Genomic DNA, 19,529 nt, shown 5'->3' on the forward strand with positions numbered 1-19,529 from the left:
GACCAGCGTCGTGGCGTCCCCAGAGCCCGTCAAAACGCAGTTTAGGACCGGCGTTGTTTGAATAAGATGTGGCTGGTGGTGGCGGCCTGGCCGAGGACACCACCACCCCGTTAACGCCGCCATATCATCAATTTCCGTATCCCTACGGTGTCCCTGCTATCGAGGATCATGCCTGGATCCAATTTGCGCGATCGTGGGAAAGATATTAAGGAATTGAGGCAGAACTCAGTGTGAGTGAACGTGTGCTCAGCCGAGGCAGCTAGCAGCTTCATTGTTATCCAACATTATCGCTAACATCCATGGTCATCTGTTGCCTTGACTAAGATGCTTGGCGGGAGGTAGAAGCCGGGGTGGTTTCTCAAGTGGCGGAGAATACCTACAATGTAATTTAGTGAAATTACGGGACCATGTTGGGACATTGGATTCTACCTCACCCGCGTCCCCATTACGCCCACACCAGCACCAGCACGCCTTGGGTATGAGCACCACCCTGCTCGTGGCGTGCGTGTGTGTATGCGCGCGATCACGAGTCATCCACGCCAGCTGTGTACGCGTTCAGGGTCAAGAACTACCATGTATGTATTATCTCATTTTAGAGGAAAGCAGGTGCAGGCCCAGGTAATAAGGGTGATCTGTGCAATGACCTGTGTCTGTATTAACTGTGTAATTTTCTCTTGTGCTATGAGTGATTTATTCATAAGTGGTAATGGGTATGATTTATATATATAATCGTGCTGTGTACCATTTTCATGTGTGTCTCATTGCAGGTCCAGTAATCTGTCAGACCAAGGACATGAGTGGTGGGTTGACACCCTGGTGTCTGGGATTACTGTGTCTTGTAATGTGTGGTGAGTCTGTAATTGTGATTACTGTGATGTCATTAATATATGGGAATGTCAATGACACCTGTGTTGTATGTCAGTGTGGGCAGTGAATTTATATATATATATGTGTGTATGTGTTTATATTACTGCCGTGTGTGCTGCGGTTGCCTGGTGAAAATCTTAATCACGAAATTAGGGTTTTTAGAGTTAAATAGGGGGGTAATTAACTACTTCGGGGGATTCACGTTATATTAATGAGAACACTGTCGACTGGGTGACAAGTGTGTTGTGGTAATGAATACGTTAGCAACTAATTAATTGTCCGTGGGGGTAATTAATTGGTTACTCTGGCTAATTATGGGTAATTAAGACCAGCTGTCGGTGAAGCGACAGTGTGTTGGAATTAGCGTATTTTCCTTGCTGAATAATTATCTGTCCGTGGGACAGTATTTACTTACTCAGGCTAATTAAGATAATTAGCATCCAAAGTAATTCCACACAGTACCCTGACTGCAGGATGTGCAAGTAATGGGCAGTGATGTAAGTGTATACATTTATAATTGTTGCCAAACCGTGTGTGTGTGTCATTACTGTGGGTGTTCACAGTAATTAACGTGTCGCAGTGGAGTGCAATTGTATGGGGCCGTGACATTTAATTATGTCACTGAGTGGTGTGACTTGGGTCACTTGGTGTGACCCAAGTGTGACCCAAGTGTGACCCGTGACTTGGTGTGACTTATGTTGTGTTGCTTGTCTGGGGAGACAAGATCCTGGTGTGTTCTTGCATTGTTAATGGATCATTAAGGATTCAGTGAAAGTTAATTAGTGGGTAATTAACTTCATAAGGGGTTGCACATTGCTTAATGAGAGAATTGTTGAAAGAATAGCAACATTGAGTAACGAGATATGTTTCAGGTGCATTTAATTGTCTGTGGGGCAGCTAACTGCTCATTCTAGCTAATTGTGTAATTAGCATTTTCATCGTGAATTCACATAGTGTGTGGAGGGACTGTCGAGGGCGAGAGTATTTGGGTTAACGTAATTTACGCGTGACTAATTACCTGTCTGTGGGACGGCTAATTAGTGGCTCAAGTTAATTAGTGGAGTAATTAACGACACAGAGTTTGACTGCCGTAGGGCGAAGTCATTGAGCTATATACGTCGTTGAGTTAATTGTATCTGTGGGACAGTTGATTAGCACTCATGTTAATTAGGGTAATTAACACCTCTACCTTCAATTTACAGTGTTTGATGAGACCTGTTTAGGCAGTGTAGAGTTGGACGTATTCGTCCAACTTTTATTAATTATTGGCCCGTGTAACAGTTAACCAATTAATCAACTCAACCAATTAATTATTGGCCCGTGTAACAGTTAACCAATTAATCAACTCAACCAATTAATTATTGGCCCGTGTAACAGTTGACCAATTAATCAACTCAACCAATTAATTATTGGACCGTGGGACAGTTAATTAATTGCTCAAGGTTAATTAGGGGGAAATTAATGAGCATTAAAGTAAACTTGACATAGACTGTGGAGAAGCAGCCAAGAGGGTGGTAAGCTTAGTTAATCTAACTCAATTGGAATTTAATTACCTGTCCGTTTGACAGTAATTAGTATTTACTCACTGAATGCTTGAAGGGTTAAGTGTGATGTAATTAAGGGAGAGTTGGTTATTGTTTGGCAGTTGACTTGTTTGTAGGAGACAAGTGTTTGTGATGAACGTAGAGTACTTTGTTGCTGACTGCTGTTGAGTCAATTAACGTAATTAATCACAGAATCAATTAGTAATTGATTTAAGGCAATTGTTAAATCGTCTCTGGAGATGAGAGTAAAGTAACTTGGGGGATTACTGGAGAAGTGTCTCAGGATCCCATCTTGCCTTGCTTGGTTTACATTTTGCAACTTAATTGCAGGGTGTTAACGTAACTGATAGAAGGTTATTGGAGACTTGTCTTAGAACCTGTCTTGATGTTGTTTGCAATAGTTACTGTATTGCAGGATGCTGCAGGGGCTTCTTGATTACAATCTTGTGTCGTCAGTGGGCACACCATTGTTCAGTGTTCTGGCCTGAGGGGGTTGGTGCTTACGGAACTTAAACCTCACAAAGAGAGCTCTGGTTGTTGCACCAGACTGTTACTTGTGTACAGATGCACAACGTCCCCCAACCACTCTGCCGGAAGAAATAACCGATCTTGGCAGCCACACTCCCGCTACCGTCATGCGACCAGCAATGGACACTGGAGTGCTTGAAATTTACTCAGATCACCCTGTGCGCCTCTTGATCTTGGAGAGGGGTTCCACATCACATATTAAGGGGTGCGGCTCCACCACTGGCCTCGTTGTCTCGTGTACACACCCTACTTGAGCCGCCGTGACTCCCCACTGTCTCCTTGTTTGGAATGATCTCTTCAATCACCCTTTGTAAATTAGTATATTATGCCACCCTGCCACCCTCCGTGATCCTCTCTCTCTCTCTCTCTCTCTCTCTCTCTCTCTCGCTCTCTCTCTCTCTCTCTCTCCTTCCTGCTTTCTGGGAAGCTTCTCCAGGACAAGAGTAAAAGCTAGTTAACAATATACATTTAATAAACGAAAAAACATACAATACATGATACAAAAAAATAAAGTATTACCATACAACACTCTAAGCTGCTACAACCCGGTAGCAATCCAATATCATATCCTGGCTTCACTAACCGTCCATATCATGTGGCTGCTCCACTCTTGACTTACCACTTACTACTCCCTCACTAAATGGGGCTGAAATCTTGTCACAACAATATTGTACACTCAGCCCTAAAAGTATATAAAACTCAGCTTGGGGTTCAAACACCAGAAACATATACATAAATATTCCCCAACACAAGAAGAAATCAATCTCTCACCTTACATTGCGTCTTACACGCCAATAAGCATTCAGTCACACCCCCTTATACACTCCTGTGTATCCACCATAAACCTCTGTTCTGCTCCTAGAGGCTCACTACCACACACATCTCTAGGTCCTCTAAAATATTCACAAGGGCATTTCTGCAGTTCTCCCAAACTGCTGCACAACGAAGTCCTCATCCAACATCAGTGATGCTTCACCACTGATTCCACGGAGACACGTGAAACTCCTCTTCACTGCTCTTTTACACTGCCTGAGGTCGTCCTCTATGACATCCAACCAGGTCTCTTTTAGACTGCCTCACAGCTCTTCTGCTCCTGACTTGAGTACATTAAGTCTTCACACAGGCTTCACACATAAATGCCTGCCTGGTTCCGTCCCCTTGAAGGAGTACCCAATTAGGGGGTCCTCTACCAGGAGCCCACCGAATGGGACCTTCCCTCGCGACTTCTGTTGCTGTCTTGCGAGTCTCACATCATGTTAGCAAAGTATCGACATCTCATGTCATGTCACGTATTTACATGTTCATCCTCTGCTCATGCTTTTAACCTATTCACTGACATTCATCATGTATTTAGTATATATTCATATATCTATACTTCCTCTGACCTCTCCATCAGGTCCAGTAGGCGGAATAACTCTGAGATAGGTAGACCCGAAGTGACAACAAGATGGAAACTGTTATTATTTCTCAATGGCCTATTGAATAGCTGTCTTACAATGTGCCACTGGATGGATATTAACGTAACGTAACGTTCACTGTTGTAGTAAACTTAGTTCTTGTTGCTAAACTTTGTTTGCAATGATGCGTCATCAGTGGGCATACCTTCAGGTTAGTTCAGTATTCAGCCTCGTGGCAATGAACAAGAGTCGTTGCTATACAAGGTTGTTAAGTAACTGTTGTTAACGTGCCACTCGATGGACATTAACGTAACGTAGAATCGTTGTGTAGTAGACTTAGTCTTTGTTAATAAAAGACTATTTTCTATAACAATAACAGTTTATGTCAACCCTTCAATTATATTGTGCCAAAATGCTCTGCATTTACAATTGTTCCAGTAACGTGAAATTTTAATAAAGGCCTGGAGCCAGATTCACGAAAGCAGTTACGCAAACACTTACGAACGTGTACATCTTTCCTCAATCTTTGACAGCTTTGGTTACATTTATTAAACAGTTTACAAGCATGAAAACTTCCCATTCAACTGTTGTTATTGTTATAAACAGCCTCCTGGTGCTTCGGAGCTCAATAACTGTTTAATAATTGGAAACAAAGCCGCCAAAGATTGAGAAAAGATGTAGAGGTTCGTAAGTGTTTGCGTAAGTGCTTTCGTGAATCTGGCCCCAGCTTCTGGGAATTGGAAGCCCGATTCATAGCGCTGCACTTTTAGAAATACGAAGTGAGAACCATGACCTTCCCGTTATATTGGTCTGCCAATGGCGGAGGTACATGACCTAGTGGAAAGGGACTTCACCCTACAGTGAAGTCCCGGCGGTTGCTCGCGCTTCCTATGGTCTCTAGTCTAAAGTGAAAGCTGCACTTGAGCATCCTTTCTGTGGAGGTCCACCTCCTGAGGGAGGTAAGCGTAGGGAAAATCTCACACTCCCCTAGTAGAACTCCCTGGTTATACTCTGCTGGTTGGACTCCCCTGGTTATACTCTGCTGGTTGGACTCCCCTGGTTATACTCTGCTAGTTGTACTCCCCTGGTTATACTCTGCTGGTTGGACTCCCCTGGTTATACTCTGCTAGTTGTACTCCCCTGGTTATACTCTGCTAGTTGTACTCCCCTGGTTATACTCTGCTAGTTGTACTCCCCTGGTTATACTCTGCTGGTTGGACTCCCTGGTTATACTCTGCTAGTTGTACTCCCCTGGTTATACTCTGCTAGTTGTACTCCCCTGGTTATACTCTGCTGGTTGGACTCCCCTGGTTATACTCTGCTGGTTGGACTCCCCTGGTTATACTCTGCTGGTTGGACTCCCCTGGTTATACTCTGCTAGTTGTACTCCCCTGGTTGTACTCCCATGGTTGTACGCCCATGGTTGTACTCCCCTAATTGTATTCCCTAGTTGTACTCCCCTGGATGGACTCCCCTGGTTTATACAACGGGCGGAGGAGGTTATGAGTGTGTGGTGGACATCTCCTGGTCACTGGTCCCAGCCACTTGGTGTGGACGGTAGAGCGACGGTCTCGCTTCATGCAGGTCGGCGTTCAATCCCCGACCCTCCAAGTGTGTGGGCCCCATTCCTTTCCCCCGTCCCATCTAAAGTCCTTATCCTGACCCCCTTCCCAGTGGTATATAGTCGTGATGGCTTGGCGCTTTCCCCCTCATGGTGAGGGTAGGCCAGTTTGCCTAACCAGGACTGGTGTAAAGGCAGCGAGGGAGAGATGATCGGAAGTGCAATTTGGGACGGTCTCGCCTGGTCTCGTGGGTGTGAGAGTACAGCACCACGTGTCTGGCCTCGTGGGTGAGAGTACAGCACACGTGTTGGCCTCGTGGGTGAGAGAGTACAGCACCACGTGTCTGGCCTCGTGGGTGTGAGAGTACAGCACACGTGTCTGGCCTCGTGGGTGAGAGAGTACAGCACCACGTGTCTGGCCTCGTGGGTGTGAGAGTACAGCACCACGTGTCTGGCCTCGTGGGTGTGAGAGTACAGCACCACGTGTCTGGCCTCGTGGGTGAGAGAGTACAGCACCACGTGTCTGGCCTCGTGGGTGTGAGAGTACAGCACCACGTGTCTGGCCTCGTGGGTGTGAGAGTACAGCACCACGTGTCTGGCCTCGTGGGTGAGAGAGTACAGCACCACGTGCCTGGCCTCGTGGTGTGAGAGTACAGCACCACGTGTCTGGCCTCGTGGTGTGAGAGTACAGCACCACGTGTCTGGCCTCGTGGTGTGAGAGTACAGCACCACGTGTCTGGCCTCGTGGTGTGAGAGTACAGCACCACGTGTCTGGCCTCGTGGGTGAGAGAGTACAGCACCACGTGCCTGGCCTCGTGGGTGTGAGAGTACAGCACCACGTGTCTGGCCTCGTGGGTGAGAGAGTACAGCACCACGTGTCTGGCCTCGTGGGTGTGAGAGTACAGCACCACGTGTCTGGCCTCGTGGGTGTGAGAGTACAGCACCACGTGTCTGGCCTCGTGGGTGAGAGAGTACAGCACCACGTGCCTGGCCTCGTGGGTGTGAGAGTACAGCACCACGTGTCTGGCCTCGTGGTGTGAGAGTACAGCACCACGTGTCTGGCCTCGTGGGTGAGAGAGTACAGCACCACGTGCCTGGCCTCGTGGGTGTGAGAGAGTACAGCACCACGTGTCTGGCCTCGTGGGGTGAGAGAGTACAGCACCACGTGCCTGGCCTCGTGGGTGAGAGAGTACAGCACCACGTGTCTGGCCTCGTGGGTGAGAGAGTACAGCACCACGTGCCTGGCCTCGTGGGTGAGAGAGTACAGCACCACGTGCCTGGCCTCGTGGGTGAGAGAGTACAGCACCACGTGCCTGGCCTCGTGGGTGAGAGAGTACAGCACCACGTGCCTGGCCTCGTGGGTGAGAGAGTACAGCACCACGTGTCTGGCCTCGTGGGTGTGAGAGAGTACAGCACCACGTGTCTGGCCTCGTGGTGTGGGAGAGTACAGCACCACGTGTCTGGCCTCGTGGGTGTGAGAGTACAGCACCACGTGTCTGGCCTCGTGGGTGAGAGAGTACAGCACCACGTGTCTGGCCTCGTGGGTGTGAGAGAGTACAGCACCACGTGTCTGGCCTCGTGGGTGTGAGAGTACAGCACCACGTGTCTGGCCTCGTGGGTGAGAGAGTACAGCACCACGTGTCTGGCCTCGTGGGTGAGAGAGTACAGCACCACGTGCTGGCCTCGTGGGTGAGAGAGTACAGCACCACGTGCCTGGCCTCGTGGGTGTGAGAGTACAGCACCACGTGTCTGGCCTCGTGGGTGAGAGAGTACAGCACCACGTGTCTGGCCTCGTGGGTGTGAGAGAGTACAGCACCACGTGTCTGGCCTCGTGGGTGTGAGAGTACAGCACCACGTGTCTGGCCTCGTGGGTGTGAGAGTACAGCACCACGTGTCTGGCCTCGTGGGTGAGAGAGTACAGCACCACGTGTCTGGCCTCGTGGGTGAGAGAGTACAGCACCACGTGTCTGGCCTCGTGGTGTGAGAGTACAGCACCACGTGTCTGGCCTCGTGGGTGTGAGAGTACAGCACCACGTGTCTGGCCTCGTGGGTGAGAGAGTACAGCACCACGTGTCTGGCCTCGTGGGTGTGAGAGTACAGCACCACGTGTCTGGCCTCGTGGGTGTGAGAGTACAGCACCACGTGTCTGGCCTCGTGGGTGAGAGAGTACAGCACCACGTGCCTGGCCTCGTGGTGTGAGAGTACAGCACCACGTGTCTGGCCTCGTGGTGTGAGAGTACAGCACCACGTGTCTGGCCTCGTGGTGTGAGAGTACAGCACCACGTGTCTGGCCTCGTGGTGTGAGAGTACAGCACCACGTGTCTGGCCTCGTGGGTGAGAGAGTACAGCACCACGTGCCTGGCCTCGTGGGTGTGAGAGTACAGCACCACGTGTCTGGCCTCGTGGGTGAGAGAGTACAGCACCACGTGTCTGGCCTCGTGGTGTGAGAGTACAGCACCACGTGTCTGGCCTCGTGGGTGAGAGAGTACAGCACCACGTGTCTGGCCTCGTGGGTGAGAGAGTACAGCACCACGTGTCTGGCCTCGTGGGTGTGAGAGTACAGCACCACGTGTCTGGCCTCGTGGGTGTGAGAGTACAGCACCACGTGTCTGGCCTCGGGGTGAGAGAGTACAGCACCACGTGTCTGGCCTCGTGGGTGTGAGAGAGTACAGCACCACGTGTCTGGCCTCGTGGGTGAGAGAGTACAGCACCACGTGTCTGGCCTCGTGGGTGAGAGAGTACAGCACCACGTGCTGGCCTCGTGGGTGAGAGAGTACAGCACCACGTGTCTGGCCTCGTGGGGTGAGAGTACAGCACCACGTGTCTGGCCTCGTGGGTGAGAGAGTACAGCACCACGTGTCTGGCCTCGTGGTGTGAGAGAGTACAGCACCACGTGTCTGGCCTCGTGGGTGTGAGAGTACAGCACCACGTGTCTGGCCTCGTGGGTGTGAGAGTACAGCACCACGTGTCTGGCCTCGTGGGTGAGAGAGTACAGCACCACGTGTCTGGCCTCGTGGGTGAGAGAGTACAGCACCACGTGTCTGGCCTCGTGGGTGTGAGAGTACAGCACCACGTGTCTGGCCTCGTGTGTGAGAGTACAGCACCACGTGTCTGGCCTCGTGGGTGAGAGAGTACAGCACCACGTGTCTGGCCTCGTGGGTGTGAGAGTACAGCACCACGTGTCTGGCCTCGTGGGTGTGAGAGTACAGCACCACGTGTCTGGCCTCGTGGGTGAGAGAGTACAGCACCACGTGCCTGGCCTCGTGGTGTGAGAGTACAGCACCACGTGTCTGGCCCGGTGTGAGAGTACAGCACCACGTGTCTGGCCTCGTGGTGTGAGAGTACAGCACCACGTGTCTGGCCTCGTGGGTGAGAGTACAGCACCACGTGTCTGGCCTCGTGGGTGAGAGAGTACAGCACCACGTGCCTGGCCTCGTGGGTGTGAGAGTACAGCACCACGTGTCTGGCCTCGTGGGTGAGAGAGTACAGCACCACGTGTCTGGCCTCGTGGTGTGAGAGTACAGCACCACGTGTCTGGCCTCGTGGGTGAGAGAGTACAGCACCACGTGTCTGGCCTCGTGGGTGAGAGAGTACAGCACCACGTGCCTGGCCTCGTGGGTGTGAGAGTACAGCACCACGTGTCTGGCCTCGTGGTGTGAGAGTACAGCACCACGTGTCTGGCCTCGTGGGTGAGAGAGTACAGCACCACGTGCCTGGCCTCGTGGTGTGAGAGAGTACAGCACCACGTGTCTGGCCTCGTGGGTGAGAGAGTACAGCACCACGTGCCTGGCCTCGTGGGTGAGAGAGTACAGCACCACGTGCCTGGCCTCGTGGGTGAGAGAGTACAGCACCACGTGCCTGGCCTCGTGGGTGAGAGAGTACAGCACCACGTGCCTGGCCTCGTGGGTGAGAGAGTACAGCACCACGTGTCTGGCCTCGTGGGTGAGAGAGTACAGCACCACGTGCTGGCCTCGTGGGTGAGAGAGTACAGCACCACGTGTCTGGCCTCGTGGGTGTGAGAGTACAGCACCACGTGTCTGGCCTCGTGGGTGAGAGAGTACAGCACCACGTGCCTGGCCTCGTGGGTGTGAGAGTACAGCACCACGTGTCTGGCCTCGTGGGTGAGAGAGTACAGCACCACGTGTCTGGCCTCGTGGGTGTGAGAGTACAGCACCACGTGTCTGGCCTCGGGGTGAGAGAGTACAGCACCACGTGTCTGGCCTCGTGGTGTGAGAGAGTACAGCACCACGTGTCTGGCCTCGTGGGTGTGAGAGTACAGCACCACGTGTCTGGCCTCGTGGGTGAGAGAGTACAGCACCACGTGTCTGGCCTCGTGGGTGTGAGAGAGTACAGCACCACGTGTCTGGCCTCGTGGGTGTGAGAGTACAGCACCACGTGTCTGGCCTCGTGGGTGTGAGAGTACAGCACCACGTGTCTGGCCTCGTGGGTGAGAGAGTACAGCACCACGTGTCTGGCCTCGTGGGTGTGAGAGAGTACAGCACCACGTGTCTGGCCTCGTGGGTGTGAGAGTACAGCACCACGTGTCTGGCCTCGTGGGTGAGAGAGTACAGCACCACGTGTCTGGCCTCGTGGGTGAGAGAGTACAGCACCACGTGTCTGGCCTCGTGGGTGAGAGAGTACAGCACCACGTGTCTGGCCTCGTGGGTGTGAGAGTACAGCACCACGTGTCTGGCCTCGTGGGTGAGAGAGTACAGCACCACGTGTCTGGCCTCGTGGGTGTGAGAGAGTACAGCACCACGTGTCTGGCCTCGTGGGTGTGAGAGTACAGCACCACGTGTCTGGCCTCGTGGGTGAGAGAGTACAGCACCACGTGTCTGGCCTCGTGGGTGTGAGAGAGTACAGCACCACGTGTCTGGCCTCGTGGGTGAGAGAGTACAGCACCACGTGTCTGGCCTCGTGGGTGTGAGAGAGTACAGCACCACGTGTCTGGCCTCGTGGGTGTGAGGAGTACACACCACGTGTCTGGCCTCGTGGGTGTGAGAGTACAGCACCACGGTCTGGCCTCGTGGGTGTGAGAGTACAGCACCACGTGTCTGGCCTCGTGGGTGTGAGAGAGTACAGCACCACGTGTCTGGCCTCGTGGGTGTGAGAGTACAGCACCACGTGTCTGGCCTCGTGGGTGAGAGAGTACAGCACCACGTGTCTGGCCTCGTGGGTGTGAGAGTACAGCACCACGTGTCTGGCCTCGTGGGTGTGAGAGTACAGCACCACGTGTCTGGCCTCGTGGGTGAGAGAGTACAGCACCACGTGCCTGGCCTCGTGGGTGTGAGAGTACAGCACCACGTGTCTGGCCTCGTGGGTGTGAGAGTACAGCACCACGTGTCTGGCCTCGTGGGTGAGAGAGTACAGCACCACGTGTCTGGCCTCGTGGTGTGAGAGTACAGCACCACGTGTCTGGCCTCGTGGTGTGAGAGTACAGCACCACGTGTCTGGCCTCGTGGGTGTGAGAGTACAGCACCACGTGTCTGGCCTCGTGGTGTGAGAGTACAGCACCACGTGTCTGGCCTCGTGGGTGAGAGAGTACAGCACCACGTGCCTGGCCTCGTGGGTGGAGAGTACAGCACCACGTGTCTGGCCTCGTGGGTGAGAGAGTACAGCACCACGTGTCTGGCCTCGTGGTGTGAGAGTACAGCACCACGTGTCTGGCCTCGTGGGTGAGAGAGTACAGCACCACGTGTCTGGCCTCGTGTGGGTGAGAGAGTACAGCACCACGTGCCTGGCCTCGTGGGTGTGAGAGTACAGCACCACGTGTCTGGCCTCGTGGTGTGAGAGTACAGCACCACGTGTCTGGCCTCGTGGGTGAGAGAGTACGCACCACGTGTCTGCCTCGTGGGTGTGAGAGAGTACAGCACCACGTGTCTGGCCTCGTGGGTGTGAGAGAGTACAGCACCACGTGCCTGGCCTCGTGGGTGAGAGAGTACAGCACCACGTGTCTGGCCTCGTGGGTGAGAGAGTACAGCACCACGTGTCTGGCCTCGTGGGTGAGAGAGTACAGCACCACGTGCCTGGCCTCGTGGGTGAGAGAGTACAGCACCACGTGCCTGGCCTCGTGGGTGAGAGAGTACAGCACCACGTGCTGGCCTCGTGGGTGAGAGAGTACAGCACCACGTGTCTGGCCTCGTGTGGTGTGAGAGAGTACAGCACCACGTGTCTGGCCTCGTGGGTGTGAGAGTACAGCACCACGTGTCTGGCCTCGTGGGTGAGAGAGTACAGCACCACGTGTCTGGCCTCGTGGGGTGAGAGAGTACAGCACCACGTGTCTGGCCTCGTGGGTGTGAGCGAGTACAAGCACCACGTGTCTGGCCTCGTGGGTGTGAGAGTACAGCACCACGTGTCTGGCCTCGTGGGTGTGAGAGAGTACAGCACCACGTGTCTGGCCTCGTGGGTGTGAGAGTACAGCACCACGTGTCTGGCCTCGTGGGTGAGAGAGTACAGCACCACGTGTCTGGCCTCGTGGGTGAGAGAGTACAGCACCACGTGTCTGGCCTCGTGGGTGAGAGTACAGCACCACGTGTCTGGCCTCGTGGGTGTGAGAGTACAGCACCACGTGTCTGGCCTCGTGGGTGTGAGAGTACAGCACCACGTGTCTGGCCTCGTGGGTGTGAGAGAGTACAGCACCACGTGTCTGGCCTCGTGGGTGTGAGAGTACAGCACCACGTGTCTGGCCTCGTGGGTGAGAGAGTACAGCACCACGTGTCTGGCCTCGTGGGTGAGAGAGTACAGCACCACGTGTCTGGCCTCGTGGGTGAGAGAGTACAGCACCACGTGTCTGGCCTCGTGGGGTGAGAGAGTACAGCACCACGTGTCTGGCCTCGTGGTGTGAGAGTACAGCACCACGTGTCTGGCCTCGTGGTGTGAGAGAGTACAGCACCACGTGTCTGGCCTCGTGGGTGTGAGAGTACAGCACCACGTGTCTGGCCTCGTGGGTGTGAGAGTACAGCACCACGTGTCTGGCCTCGTGGGTGAGAGAGTACAGCACCACGTGTCTGGCCTCGTGGGTGTGAGAGTACAGCACCACGTGTCTGGCCTCGTGGTGTGAGAGTACAGCACCACGTGTCTGGCCTCGTGGGTGTGAGAGTACAGCACCACGTGTCTGGCCTCGTGGTGTGAGAGTACAGCACCACGTGTCTGGCCTCGTGGGTGAGAGAGTACAGCACCACGTGCCTGGCCTCGTGGGTGAGAGAGTACAGCACCACGTGCCTGGCCTCGTGGGTGTGAGAGAGTACAGCACCACGTGTCTGGCCTCGTGGGTGAGAGAGTACAGCACCACGTGTCTGGCCTCGTGGGTGAGAGAGTACAGCACCACGTGTCTGGCCTCGTGGGTGAGAGAGTACAGCACCACGTGCCTGGCCTCGTGGGTGTGAGAGTACAGCACCACGTGCCTGGCCTCGTGGTGTGAGAGTACAGCACCACGTGTCTGGCCTCGTGGGTGAGAGAGTACAGCACCACGTGTCTGGCCTCGTGGTGTGAGAGAGTACAGCACCACGTGTCTGGCCTCGGGGTGAGAGAGTACAGCACCACGTGTCTGGCCTCGTGGGTGAGAGAGTACAGCACCACGTGTCTGGCCTCGTGGGTGAGAGAGTACAGCACCACGTGTCTGGCCTCGTGGGTGAGAGAGTACAGCACCACGTGTCTGGCCTCGTGGGTGAGAGAGTACAGCACCACGTGTCTGGCCTCGTGGGTGTGAGAGAGTACAGCACCACGTGTCTGGCCTCGTGGGTGTGAGAGTACAGCACCACGTGTCTGGCCTCGTGGGTGTGAGAGAGTACAGCACCACGTGTCTGGCCTCGTGGGTGTGAGAGTACAGCACCACGTGTCTGGCCTCGTGGGTGAGAGAGTACAGCACCACGTGTCTGGCCTCGTGGGTGTGAGAGAGTACAGCACACGTGTCTGGCCTCGGGTGTGAGAGAGTACAGCACCACGTGCCTGGCCTCGTGGGTGAGAGAGTACAGCACCACGTGTCTGGCCTCGTGGGTGAGAGAGTACAGCACCACGTGTCTGGCCTCGTGGGTGTGAGAGAGTACAGCACCACGTGTCTGGCCTCGTGGGTGTGAGAGTACAGCACCACGTGTCTGGCCTCGTGGGTGAGAGAGTACAGCACCACGTGTCTGGCCTCGTGGGTGAGAGAGTACAGCACCACGTGTCTGGCCTCGTGGGTGAGAGAGTACAGCACCACGTGTCTGGCCTCGTGGGTGTGAGAGTACAGCACCACGTGTCTGGCCTCGTGGGTGAGAGAGTACAGCACCACGTGTCTGGCCTCGTGGGTGTGAGAGAGTACAGCACCACGTGTCTGGCCTCGTGGGTGTGAGAGTACAGCACCACGTGTCTGGCCTCGTGGGGTGAGAGAGTACAGCACCACGTGTCTGGCCTCGTGGGTGTGAGAGAGTACAGCACCACGTGTCTGGCCTCGTGGGTGAGAGAGTACAGCACCACGTGTCTGGCCTCGTGGTGTGAGAGAGTACAGCACACGTGTCTGGCCTCGTGGGTGTGAGGAGTACAGCACCACGTGTCTGGCCTCGTGGGTGTGAGAGTACAGCACCACGTCTGGCCTCGTGGGTGAGAGAGTACAGCACCACGTGTCTGGCCTCGTGGGTGTGAGAGTACAGCACCACGTGTCTGGCCTCGTGGGTGAGAGAGTACAGCACCACGTGTCTGGCCTCGTGGGTGAGAGAGTACAGCACCACGTGTCTGGCCTCGTGGGTGAGAGAGTACAGCACCACGTGTCTGGCCTCGTGGGTGAGAGAGTACAGCACCACGTGTCTGGCCGTGGGTGTGAGAGTACAGCACCACGTGTCTGGCCTCGTGGGTGAGAGAGTACAGCACCACGTGTCTGGCCTCGTGGGTGAGAGAGTACAGCACCACGTGTCTGGCCTCGTGGTGTGAGAGAGTACAGCACCACGTGTCTGGCCTCGTGGGTGAGAGAGTACAGCACCACGTGTCTGGCCTCGTGGTGTGAGAGAGTACAGCACCACGTGTCTGGCCTCGTGGGTGTGAGAGAGTACAGCACCACGTGTCTGGCCTCGTGGGTGAGAGAGTACAGCACCACGTGTCTGGCCTCGTGGGTGTGAGAGAGTACAGCACCACGTGTCTGGCCTCGTGGGTGAGAGAGTACAGCACCACGTGTCTGGCCTCGTGGGTGTGAGAGTACAGCACCACGTGTCTGGCCTCGTGGGTGTGAGAGAGTACAGCACCACGTGTCTGGCCTCGTGGGTGAGAGAGTACAGCACCACGTGTCTGGCCTCGTGGTGGTGAGAGAGTACAGCACCACGTGTCTGGCCTCGTGGGTGAGAGAGTACAGCACCACGTGTCTGGCCTCGTGGGTGTGAGAGTACAGCACCACGTGTCTGGCCTCGTGGGTGTGAGAGAGTACAGCACCACGTGTCTGGCCTCGTGGGTGAGAGAGTACAACACCATGTGTCTGGCCTCGTGGTGTGAGAGAGTACAGCACCACGTGTCTGGCCTGGGGTGAGAGAGTACAGCACCACGTGTCTGGCCTCGTGGTGTGAGAGAGTACAGCACCACGTGTCTGGCCTCGTGGGTGAGAGAGTACAGCACCACGTGTCTGGCCTCGTGGGTGAGAGAGTACAACACCACGTGTCTGGCCTCGTGGGTGTGAGAGTACACACCACGTGTCTGGCCTCGTGGGTGTGAGAGAGTACAGCACCACGTGTCTGGCCTCGGGTGTGAGAGAGTACACACACCACGTGTCTGGCCTCGTGGTGTGAGAGAGTACAGCACCACGTGTCTGGCCTCGTGGGTGTGAGAGTACAGCACCACGTGTCTGGCCTCGTGGGTGTGAGAGTACAGCACCACGTGTCTGGCCTCGTGGGTGTGAGAGTAGAACACCACGTGTCCTGGCCTCGTGGGTGTGAGAGAGTACAGCACCACGTGTCTGGCCTCGTGGGTGTGAGAGTACAGCACCACGTGTCTGGCCTTCGTGGGTGTGAGAGTACAGCACCACGTGTCTGGCCTCGGGTGTGAGAGAGTACAACACCACGTGTCTGGCCTCGTGGGTGTGAGAAAGTACAGCACCACGTGTCTGGCCTCGTGGGTGAGAGAGTACAGCACCACGTGTCTGGCCTCGTGGGTGAGAGAGTACAGCACCACGTGTCTGGCCTCGTGGGTGTGAGAATACAGCACCACGTGTCTGGCCTCGTGGGTGTGAGAGTACAGCACCACGTGTCTGGCCTCGTGGGTGAGAGAGTACAGCACCACGTGTCTGGCCTCGTGGGTGAGAGAGTACAGCACCACGTGTCTGGCCTCGTGGGTGTGAGAGAGTACAGCACCACGTGTCTGGCCTCGTGGTGTGAGAGAGTACAGCACCACGTGTCTCCTCGTGGGTGAGAGAGTACAGCACCACGTGTCTGGCCTCGTGGGTGTGAGAGAGTACAGCACCACGTGTCTGGCCTCGTGGGTGTGAGAGAGTACAGCACCACGTCTGGCCTCGTGGGTGAGAGAGTACAGCACCACGTGTCTGGCCTCGTGGGTGAGAGAGTACAGCACCACGTGTCTGGCCTCGTGGGTGTGAGAGAGTACAGCACCACGTGTCTGGCCTCGTGGGTGAGAGAGTACAGCACCACGTGTCTGGCCTCGTGGGTGAGAGAGTACAGCACCACGTGTCTGGCCTCGGGGTGTGAGAGAGTACAGCACCACGTGTCTGGCCTCGTGGGTGTGAGAGAGTACAGCACCACGTGTCTATCCTCGTGGGTGAGAGAGTACAGCACCACGTGTCTGGCCTCGTGGGTATGAGAGAGTACAGCACCACGTGTCTGGCCTCGTGGGTGTGAGAGAGTACAGCACCACGTGTCTGGCCTCGTGGGTGTGAGAGTACAGCACCACGTGTCTGGCCTCGTGGGTGAGAGAGTACAGCACCACGTGTCTGGCCTCGTGGGTGAGAGAGTACAGCACCACGTGTCTGGCCTCGTGGGTGTGAGAGAGTACAACACCACGTGTCTGGCCTCGTGGGTGTGAGAGAGTACAGCACCACGTGTCTGGCCTCGTGGAGTGAGAGAGTACAGCACCACGTGTCTGGCCTCGTGGGTGTGAGAGAGTACAACACCACATGTGTCTGGCCTCGTGGGTGTGAGAAGAGTACAACACCCACTGTGTCTGGCCTCGTGGGTGTGAGAGAGTACACCAACCACGTGTCTGGCCTCGTGGATGTGAGAGAGTACAGCACCACGTGTCTGGCCTCGTGGGTGTGAGAGAGTACAGCACCACGTGTCCTGGCCTCGTTGGGTGTGAGAAGTACAACACCACGTGTCTGGCCTCGTGGGTGTGAGAGAAGTACAGCATCCACGTGTCTGGCCTCGTGGGTGTGAGAGAGTACCGCACCACGTGTCTGGCCTCGTGGGTGTGAGATGAGTACAGCACCACTGTGTCTAGGCCTCGTGGCTGTGAGAGGTACAGCATCCACGTGTCTGGCCTCGTGGTGTGTGAGAGAGTACAGCACCACGTGTCTGGCCTCGTGGGTTGAGAGAGTACAACACCACGTGTCTGGCCTCGTGGGTGTGAGAAGTACAAACCCACGTGTCTGGCCTCGTGGGTGTGAGAGAGTACAAGCACCACGTGTCTGGCCTCGTGGGTGTGAGAAGTACAGCACCACGTGTCTGGCCTCGTGGGTGTGAGAGAGTACAGCACCACGTGTCTGGCCTCGTGGGTTGTGAGAGAGTACAAGCACCACGTGTCTGGCCTCGTGGGTGTGAGAGTACAGCACCACGTGTCTGGCCTCGTGGGTGAGAGAGTACAGCACCACGTGTCTGGCCTCGTGGGTGAGAGAGTACAGCACCACGTGTCTGGCCTCGTGGGTGTGAGAGAGTACAACACCACGTGTCTGGCCTCGTGGGTGTGAGAAAGTACAGCACCACGTGTCTGGCCTCGTGGGTGTGAGAGAGTACAGCACCACGTGTCTGGCCTCGTGGGTGTGAGAAAGTACAACACCACGTGTCTGGCCTCGTGGTGTGAGAGAAGTACAACACCCACGTGTCTGGCCTCGTGGTGTGAGAGAGTACAGCACCACGTGTCTGGCCTCGTGGGTGTGAGAGAGTACAGCACCACGTGTCCTGGCCTCGTGGGTGTGAGAAAGTACAAGCACCACGTGTCTGGCCTCGTGGGTGTGAGAAGAGTACAGCACCACGTGTCTGGCCTCGTGGGTGTGAGAAGTACAGCACCACGTGTCTGGCCTCGTGGGTGTGAGGAAGTACAGCACCACGTGTCTGGCCTCGTGGGTGTGAGAGAAGTACAGCACCACGTGTCTGGCCTCGTGGGTGTGAGAAGTACCAACACCAACGTGTCTGGCCTCGTGGGTGTGAGAGAGTACAGCACCACGGTCTGGCCTCGTGGGTGTGAGAGAGTACAGCACCACGTGTCTGGCCTCGTGGGTGTGAGAGTACAGCACCACGTGGTCTGGCCTCGTGGGTGAGAGAGTACAGCACCACGTGTCTGGCCTCGTGGGTGAGAGAGTACAGCACCACGTGTCTGGCCTCGTGGGTGTGAGAGAGTACAACACCACGTGTCTGGCCTCGTGGGTGAGAGAGTACAGCACCACGTGTCTGGCCTCGTGGGTGAGAGAGTACAGCACCACGTGTCTGGCCTCGTGGGTTTGAGAGAGTACAACACCATGTGTCTGGCCTCGTGGGTGTGAGAGTACAGCACCACGTGTCTGGCCTCGTGGGTGTGAGAGAGTACAACATCACGTGTCTGGCCTCGTGGGTGTGAGAGAGTACAGCACCACGTGTCTGGCCTCGTGGGTTTGAGAGAGTACAACACCATGTGTCTGGCCTCGTGGGTGTGAGAGAGTACAACACCACGTGTCTGGCCTCGTGGGTGTGAGAGAGTACAGCACCATGTGTCTGGCCTCGTGGATGTGAGAGAGTACAGCACCACGTGTCTGGCCTGGTGGGTTTGAGAGAGTACAACACCACGTGTCTGGCCTCGTGGGTTTGATAGAGTACAACACCATGTGTCTGCATCGTGGGTGAGAGAGTACAGCATCACGTGTCTGGCCTCGTGGGTGTGAGAGAGTACAGCACCACGTGTCTGGCCTCGTGGGTGTGAGAGAGAACAACACCACGTGTCTGGCCTCGTGGGTGTGAGAGAGTACAGCACCACGTGTCTGGCCTCGGGGGTGTGAGAGAGTACAGCACCACGTGCCTGGCCTCGTGGGTGTGAGAGTACAGCACCACGTGTCTGGCCTCGTGGGTGTGAGAAAGTACAGCACCACGTGTCTGGCCTCGTGGGTGAGAGAGTACAGCACCACGTGTCTGGCCTCGTGGGTGTGAAAAGTACAGCACCACGTGTCTGGCCTCGTGGGTGAGAGAGTACAGCACCACGTGTCTGGCCTCGTGGGTGAGAGAGTACAGCACCACGTGTCTGGCCTCGTGGGTGTGAGAAAGTACAGCACCACGTGTCTGGCCTCGTGGGTGAGAGAGTACAACACCATGTGTCTGGCCTCGTGGGTGTGAGAGAGTACAACACCACGTGTCTGGCCTCGTGGGTGTGAGAGAGTACAGCACCATGTGTCTGGCCTCGTGGATGTGAGAGAGTACAGCACCACGTGTCTGGCCTCGTGGGTTTTGAGAGAGTACAACACCACGTGTCTGGCCTCGTGGG

The sequence above is a fragment of the Procambarus clarkii genome, chromosome 53, assembly GCF_040958095.1.
Source record: "Procambarus clarkii isolate CNS0578487 chromosome 53, FALCON_Pclarkii_2.0, whole genome shotgun sequence".
Classification (NCBI taxonomy): domain Eukaryota; kingdom Metazoa; phylum Arthropoda; class Malacostraca; order Decapoda; family Cambaridae; genus Procambarus; species Procambarus clarkii.